Source organism: Eurosta solidaginis, chromosome 1 (assembly GCF_040869045.1).
Source record: "Eurosta solidaginis isolate ZX-2024a chromosome 1, ASM4086904v1, whole genome shotgun sequence".
Taxonomy (NCBI): Eukaryota; Metazoa; Arthropoda; class Insecta; order Diptera; family Tephritidae; genus Eurosta; species Eurosta solidaginis.
This window is the reverse complement of record NC_090319.1, coordinates 394,716,851-394,726,288: the sequence shown is the minus strand read 5'-3', so window position 1 is coordinate 394,726,288 and position 9,438 is coordinate 394,716,851.

The window sequence follows — 9,438 nt, the reverse complement described above, 5'->3', positions numbered from 1 at the left end:
ACAGCTGATTTGTCCATTTATAAGTCGCTCCATTGTTGGCTAAACTTTTGTAAACAGTTTTTGTTTGCATAGGCATAGCATTTTTTGAGAAGAGCACGTTGCACATTTCGAGCTTTAGAAGAACTTTCTATGGTACGTACATATGTACATACATACTTTTGGTCTCATATCAGTGGCAACTTCGTAAAACTGTACTCTTATATAATGGTATGCCTTTCATCAGAGTTAATGGTTTGTGTTCTATAAATTACAATTTCTAGAACAGCTTTAATTGGTCGGACAGGACGTATGATCGGCATTTGATTTACCAATTCAACTTTCCTTATATGTACATATGTATATACATCGCAAGGCCGCCGTGGTTTGGTAGTAGCGTGCTCTGTCTAGCACACAACATAGCAACATCAAAAATTGAGAAACAATTTTAGAAAAAAATTTTCTTAACTGGGTCGCCCCTCAGCAGTGATTTGGTAAACACTCCCTCCGGGTGTATTTCGGCAATGAAAATCTTCACAGTGAGAACTCATCTGCACGATGAAAATTGACAGAGAATCTCGGAAGATAACATACATCGTACGGTTTATTGTAAACAGAAGTAGTCCAAAATTTAAAGTTTTTGGAAAAACGCAAACGAAGCTTTATTTTTTCCTACAGCTTCATTATAGAAATCAAATTCCAAGCCAGCTAAAGAGGACATTTTTGTCCCTTTAGATATTGTATATATGAAGAGCTCCCAACCAAAACGCAATAAGTGACTTATAACAAGTTCCAATATAAATGAGAAAAAGTACATAATCTTACATGGAGGCATATGTACATATTTCCAAGCGATGGAAGAACGAACACACATGCAGCCAAAAAATTAGAAATCATATTATTTGGACAACTAGATTTGAAGTTAAGACCAATAGTTCTTTGTAATTATTGCGTCTGAAAAATGTATTTATTGTGTTCTGGTTTGGAAGTTATTGAATTGTGTGCTTTTTGCACATGGTGCCATCATTTCAGCGACCCTGGAAAAAATGCTTAGACCATGTGTACCAGTTTTGTCTTATTAGTACTACAATTATAAGTACATCGTCCTGCTCTAACGTTGCTTCTAAGTAGTCCATTAAGCAATTTATTAGGATTTCTTGGAAAGTTCTTGCCCTCAAGTGTTCCATTAGTGTTTTCCGAGTTGAATAAGGTGATCCTGGCCCAGAACATCGCAATGTAAATTGTATGACTTATTTATACGTATGATGATCAGTTAGGGGGTACTCGTAAAGTAGTATAGAGTGCTCTATAACTTATCTTCACTCATATAAATAAAACTAAGATCACAAGAATTACAATTGTAACCTCATCAATTGTCAGTGCATTGAATCGCCTTTCATGCTCTCCAAAAGGTGTTCTATCAGCCCTTATTACGATTTTGTGATTATAAGATGGCATACGATCGAGAGCAGTTTTAAATTGAACTAATGCTTTATGCTGATAGAAAAACCTTTGTAGCTCACAAATAATTTCTCGTCTTGTATTCAAAGCACTTGCACAACGTTGATCCAATTCACGATTTTCATCACCGATAAATTTATAATCAGCGTCGGGGTATGGCAATAACGAACCAGCTTGATGATAAATTTGGCCCTGAATCTGTAACATGTATGCAATTTTAGGTATATGTTGCATAATAATTTTTAAAACTATAGAATACTTTTATGATTCAGATTGATTGGGACAATCCTGTTTAAATATTTACCTTAAACGTCGGCATAAAATTATCTCTAATAATGTTAGTAGCACCAAAAGAAGTTATTTGAAATGCCGAATTGTATTGTTGAATATGACTCAAAAAGTGCTTCGAATTTTCAGAAGTCCCAAAAATTAATGAAGACAATTGTTCGGGTGGAGTTTCTAATGCTGGCAAATCTCACTATGCCATTAGCACAACACATGCCGGGAAAATTAGCCGCATCACAATGTCGACATATTGCGTCCATTATTCCAATATATCCGTACATACTGTAATCAATCTGACTGTTGTAATTAAAAGCAGCACGCATAATTTCAGGTACAACAGATCTATTTCATGCATTACGTTCACGCTGCGATGCATTAGCTTGTGCTCGTTCATCTGGAGTCTGTGATCGCCTTTGTAATGCCGCAGCATTTGCATGACGCGTTCGGCGACCTATATTTCCTCGTGTGGGTCGTGGCATTTTTCTTTCAATTAAAAAAGAATAAATTAAATTTAAAAAATGTCTACATTAATAGTGGTACGACATATGTTTTTTCAAATAAGGAAACACACTTGCATTCGTGTAATTCACTTCAACAGTTCAAAACTTGCCGTTTTTTGCTCGGAAATTCGCTTTGCGCTATATTTCTTCTTTTCACAAATTCACACAAACTTCAATAATTATTAAACAAAAACACTATGTGCATTTTTATGTAATAATTTGCACCGCGGTAATTTTGGACACTACTGAACGTATTGGGCTGCTTCTTTTATTCTGCTAACGAATGGTGTTGAGGCCAAAGAAAACGCTCCAGCGATGTTTACACTCCAATATCATTTATTCTCCTAATTTGAATTTTCTTAATGCTAAAAGCCATAGTAGCTCTATATACCTATCTATACAAAATATTCATGTATTTTTCTATGCAAAAAAAATGCACCGTAATATTATTCGATGTCTTTTCAAAGCCTACTTTGTTTGTCGATCTGCCTGCTACATACATATATGTTGATATAAATATAATGCAAGTAAGTTTGTAGGTGGGAATAATAAGTAAGCCAGTTAAGACGAATTTTGAGAGCGAAAGAGCGTAGCTAAGGTAACAAATCGTTTAGTAAATGATTAAACTATTATTGATGTATGTATGTTAATATGAAAACGTATAATCCGCTGGCTAAGTGGGATGAATCTGACCAAACAAATGGGTTTTTGGTGTGTTTTTCAAAATAATTTCACCATACATTGAGCGCTTTTCAGCGCCTTCAGGTAAAAAGATTATATTGTTATGTGATTGAATATACCATTTTAACTGGTTGTAGTATATAAGAATACAATAGCTTAACCTGAAGGCGAGTTCCCAATTGGTCTATATCTCGAGTCCTTAGTTAAACAGCGAAAAGAAAATACAAATAACGCTAAAAAGAATAATTATCCTGACTATCTTATATCTGACCTTGTAGAACAAAAATTAAATCAAATTCAGCAAAACCAATCACTAGCAACAACAACAAACAATGAAACAAAGCAATATCACAGTGGGCTTCATTCTGTATTGCGAACGATAGCTCAGACGAACGATTCGCCTCCAAATTATTTCCTCTATCAATGGTATTCTTTATCTTTTTCGTTCGGCCTTTACGTTTATTACTTTATGTCAAACAGGAAGGCGAAATCCATAGTCAAATGATATGTTGCCATCGTTTAACATAGTGCAAATACACTATCGATTCGTCTCTGAGGCGACACGAATTTTCGTTTCGTAATAGAGAATGAGGCTCAGTGTCACTCATATTCCCAGGCTAACAGAAAATTTAACACAAGACATAATTAAACAAAAGAACATCATACTAGCTTACAAATCCAACCAAACATTATCAAGATGCTTTACAAAAACTTAAACCCCTATAAACAGAGAACAACAAGGCAATGTGGTTTACAAAATAGAATGCAAAGGGAATAACGAAGAAAAATGCAACAAAGTTTATATAGGAACAACTAAGCGCGCTTTGGGTACACGATTAGCCGAACATGAAGCTGATATTAGGAAACAAAAACAAAACCATCGTTTACTATATAGTTTGGCAGCTTAAGTAGAGGTTATGTTGCGAATAGAGTGGAAGGCAGTGGACTAGGCAGTCGAATGTCATATAATGAAGGAATGGTGTTCGGAGATTTTTCAAAGTTAAAAAAAAAAATGATAAAAGCTTTAATATAAAAATAAAACTATTGTTTTAATAACATCAAAAACGCCATACATATTCTGTATACATAAATTTGTAAGGATTATCTCACTTTAAAATTTGAATTAAATAATCTAAAGTTTTTTTTTTGAAACTGAGTCGAGAACTGTGCGTGTGAATGTGCAAATTTTTACCGATCAACTGTTAGTTGCGCTACTTGGTAAAATTTACAATGAACAAAACACAGCTCTCTCACAACAAGCAATAACACACAACCACCCGGCTGACTTCGAAAACACGAAAATAATAGACAAAGAAGCTAGAGAGAAAACACGATACACCTTGGAAAGCCTACGAATTTTGCAAAATAAGGAAAAGACTATGAATAAGAAAGAGGACACAGATGGTATCGCTGCCACCTACATATTATATTTATAACATTTTACTTTTGGTATGACAAGTGGCGGCCACTGTGGTGTGATGGTAGCGTGCTCCGCCTACCACACCTTATGCCCTGGGTTCACACCCTGGGCAAAGCAATATCAAAATTTTAGCAATAAGGTTTTTCAATTAGAAGCAAATTTTTCTAAGCGGGGTCGCCCCTCGGCAGTGTTTGGCAAGCGCTCCGGGTGTATTCCTGCCATGAAAAGCTCTCAGTGAAAACTCATCTGCCTTGCAGATGCCGTTCGGAGTCGACATAAAACATGTAGGTCCCGTCCGGCCAATTTGTAGGGAAAATCAAGAGGAGCACGACGCAAATTGGAAAAGAAGCTCGGCCTTAGATCTCTTCGGAGGTTATCGCGCCTTACATTTTTTTTTTAAGCTATTGCATAGATTTTATCGCGGGCTTGGCGACTAAATCAAAAAAACCGTAACGGATATTTGTCAAAAAAGATCCGAAAAGGCTCAAAAAGGTTCGAAAAGGTTCGTAAAGGTTCGAAAAGGTTCGTAAAGGTTCGGTGTTAGCAACAGGCCAAATACATAAAATTGGATCTCTATCATAAACAGCGGTGGGCACCACTACATTTAAATGGTTACCAAATTGAGAATGTGTTAGTAAACACGAACGCGTAGCGAGCACGAAAGCAAAATCAATTATTTATTTAGTTTGATTTCAATGCTTGAACGGTGAACGCTTGTCACACGCACTCTATGGTACTCTGTTTTAAGCGCGCGTGCGACACTTCCTCACCGTACGTCCATCGAAATCAAACTAAAAGAGCTGTCGTTGATTTTCACGAAGTAGCCATTGTGCTATCGCTTGTCGTATACATATATGGTCGCTTACAAGCCAACCTAATAAAACCGCACTGCGTTTTTTTAGCGCACGCAAACAACCGGCGTTTTTTGCCCTAACCCAAATAAGCATGCGTTGCGACAATGTAAAGCATGTGTGCAAACGTCAAATCTAAATGTCACGCAGAACAAAAATTGGAAATCGAGTTAGGTTTTCACGCAGCAAATTCAATTTGAGTTGCTCTCATACAAGTTGTATGTGCATGAGACGTTTTTGACAGAAAATGAATTGCGTGCGTTTATATTAGGTTGGCTTGTTAGCAGGTGCTAAGCTCACGCCCACCCCGGATCATAAAGTTAAAGCGAAAGTTAAAGTTAAAAATAAAGTTAAAGTTAAAGTGAAAGTTAAAGTTAAGGTTAAAGTTAAAGTTAAATTTAAGGTTAAAGTTAAAGCTAAAGTTAAAGTTAAAATTAAAGATAAGGTTAAAGTTAAATTTAAAGTTAAAGTTAAAGTTAAGGTTAAAGTTAAGGTTAAAGTTAAAGTTAAAGCTAAAGTTAAAGTTTTTTTTTTTTTTTTTTTTTTTTTTTTGTGTTTCGTGGAAGGAGGAAATGCTTTATGCACTGACCGGGATATTTAAGCCTCACTGCGAGACTCTCCGAGTGTAGGACTCCCTTCTGCCATGAAGGCCTACCCACTAAAACCTAACCTCCCACGGCCCGCGCAAATCCCCGTACCTGGGACCGCGTTTAGCATTACTTCGGGTACGGGTGCGCGCTACGTGAGCTCTATGGCTACTCTCACGCTAATGGGCTAGGCATCCGTCTTCTCGTTTAATGGTAAGTATATGCCTCACATATGTGCTGACCGTATCCCATCTGTCTCTTCGACAGGTCATGTTATTAATGACACTGCCCGGGGATAGGTCGCCAAGTACCTCTTCTACCCTCCTTCGCTGATGGGAGAAGTGCCTGCATTCGAAGAAGGTGTGGCGTACATCGTCTATTTCCCCACAGTACAGACAGCTCGGGCTATCAACCTTACCCATTCTGTGTAGGTATTTGCGGAAGTAACCATGTCCCGTTAGAAACTGGGTCAGGTAAAAGTCTACCTCTCCGTGCGGTCGCTTCAACCATGGATCAAGTTCAGGGATTAGTTCCCTAGTCCACTTTCCTACGATGCTGTTGCTCCACTGATCTTGCCAACGTCGGATCGATTCTTCTCGCGCCTGCATGGCAACAGCAGCTCTACTTGCTTGCGATCCGTTGTCATATATTGTTTTTCTTTCCTCAACGAGAAGATATATCGGTATGGTTCCCGCAACGACCAGGACAGCTTCAGCTGAGACCGTGCGGTAAGCCGAAGATATTCGCAGCGCCCCTCTGCGTTGGACCGAGGTGAGGGCGACTCGGTTCTTCCGGTATTTCATTGCGTCCGCCCAGATTTCTGCACCATATAAGAGTATAGAATCCGAGGCTGATGCAAGCAACTTCCTTGTGCATGGTTTTGGGCCACCTGTGTTTGCCATTAATCTACTCAACTGCGCTATTATGCGCGCAGCTCTTTCGCAGGTCCCTCGTATGTGATCCGAGAAGTTGAGTTTGCTGTCTAACCTCACTCCCAGATATTTCGCTGAAGCGAGTGTTTCTATTGGCTGGTCCCCAACCATCATGTTCCTGGTAGTGGGAATACGTCTCTTTGTGAGGATGACGATCTCCGTTTTGGCTGTTGCTAACTGGAGACCGTGCTCAGCCATCCACCTATTTACATTACGCATGACCTGGTTTAATTTTAGCTGTGCCAGCTCGCAGCTTGGTGCTGTTATCACAGCTGCCACGTCGTCTGCAAATGCAACGAGGAAGGTGCTTTCTGGCATGTCTAACCGAAGAAGACTGTCGTAAGTTATATTCCAGAGATCGGGAGCTAGTACCGAACCCTGGGCTGCTCCACCTGTTATTTTTACCTTTTTTTGACCGTGAGTACTTTCATATATTAGATACCTCTCTCTTAGGTAGTCCCTTAAAATTTCTAACAAATATTGCGGTACTTTGAAAGTGCTTTCTAGTGCCTCAAGTATGTCCTCCCACCTAGCTGAGTTAAAAGCGTTTTTGACGTCCAGCGTGACCAGCAACACTATAGGTCTTGCTCTGTGGCACGCTGTCTCGGCTTTCTTGACTGCGTCTATAACTTCTGCTATGGCATCCATTGTAGAGTGCCCTCTCCGAAAACCATGCTGTCTGGGCGACAGTCCTCCGGCGTCCTGTAACGCTCTGGTGAGGCGTTGCTTCAGGAGACTCTCCATCAATTTCCCTGCTGTGTCCTACATACATAGGGGACGGTAGGATGATGGAGAGTTGGGATCTCCTTTCCCTTTTGGAATGAGAACCAGTCGTGCTGTCTTCCATATGGTGGGGAAAATTCTTTCTTCGAGACATTTGTTGTACATGTGCAACATAAGTTCTGGGCAGTCGTTTGCAGCTAGTCTAATTGCCTCCGCGGGTATTCCGTCGGGCCCAGAAGCTTTCCTAGGTTTCATAGTTCGCACGGCAGTTTTAAGCTCTTCTTCTTGGAATGGTTCCACGTTGCGATCTTCATGGGTAACGTACCCGCCCTCCCTAGGCAGTTGGGTGGGAAACAGGCCATCCACAATGTTCCTTATTTGGTTCTCGTCCATCAGCTGGTTTGGCGGACGGAACTTCTTCATTACTATCTTATATCCCTGCCCCCATGGGTCTCGATCCACTTCCTCGCAAAGCGCTTTCCAGCACTTAAGCTTGCTTTGCTTAATGGCAGCACTAAGAGCTTTCTTCGCTCCTTTGTACGCTTCCGACTTTTCTAGAGCCTCAGGCCTGCCGCGCGCGCGAGTTGCTATCCTTCGCATCCTGTGGCATATTTTCCGCAGCTCCGCGATTTCGCTATTCCACCAGTATACCTGCTTTTTACCCCTCCACACTCCCCTCCGTGGCATAGAGAGGTTGCAAGCGTGGCGAAGACAGCTCATTGTCTTTTCAACCGTCTCTTCCGTCGGACTGGAGTTGTTGATTATCCGTCGGGCATCCCACAGTACTGATGCGGAGAACGTGGCAGAGTCGACCTTGGATGCGTCCCATGCTTTTGTTCTGCGTGGCCCGTTCGGAATCTGCCTCTGACCGGGATCGTTTAGGTGGAAAGTGATGTAGTTGTGATCGCTGCCAGTCAGATCCTCTATGACTCTCCATCCAGCAGCGGTCAGCAGCAGGCTTTCTGACACTAGTGTTACATCGGGGATCGAGTATCCAAAGCCTGGCCGTCGGTATGTAGGGGTCGTACCAGTGTTAAGCACGTTCAAACCGAGCCTGGCTGCCATCTCAAGGACTAACCTTCCACGGGTGTTAGTCTGCGGCATTCCCCATTCGACGGCTCTTGCGTTAAAGTCTCCCGCCACAACCAGGTTACTAGTTAAGTCCCTCAGGTCGTCTTCAATAAGTTCAAGCTTCTCCCTGAACGTTTGAATGGGATCATTCGGGGACAAGTAGCAGCTTACTATTGTGGTATTATTCGTAGTTAGGCGGACGTAGCCTTGTCCGGCAACACGGTTCACAATATTGGCGTTTGCATCTGTCATCCAGATTGCGGCGGTGCCGGTGTTGTCTATATGCCAATCATTTCGGGCTCTATAGGGTTCGCTGATGATAACGCTGTTAGCTTTATGGTCTAAGACCAACTGTTGTAGTAGCTCATCAGCAAGTCTGCTCCGGTTTAGGTTGCCTTGGATAAAACTAATCACTATTGAATTGAGACTTTGGCCTTTGCAACAGCGAGTGCCGCTCTGAAAATGCTGCATGCTCCAGATCCAGGGACATGATCGAGCTTCTGTGTATTACACAGGTAACATTTTGGAGCTGCGGTACAGGCCGAAGCTTTGTGGCCGCTTTGCCCACACTTCCAGCAGGCGTTACTCCTGTCTGGACCCTTGCATTCTGCCTTCCGGTGTCCGTAGCCGAGACACCTAAAGCAGCGTTGTACTTCTGCTCGCTGTCTGATTCGGCACTGTATCCATCCGATCGGAATTTTACCTTTTTTGAGTAGGGCGTTGCCAATATTCTCGTCCACTTCGACGACCGCCATTTTCTGTTCTCTTTGGTTTGCTGCGAACACAGAGACACGGAGAGGTCTAGTGATTTCTTCTTTTCCGACCTCCCTCCTTATTGCGTCTTGGATTTCTGTTTCAGTTGTGAGACAGTCCATGCCAAGTACTTCCAACTTCATCCGCTTGGAGAGCTGTTGTGCTTCACCGACCTCTCCTACTGCACTACCTATAGCT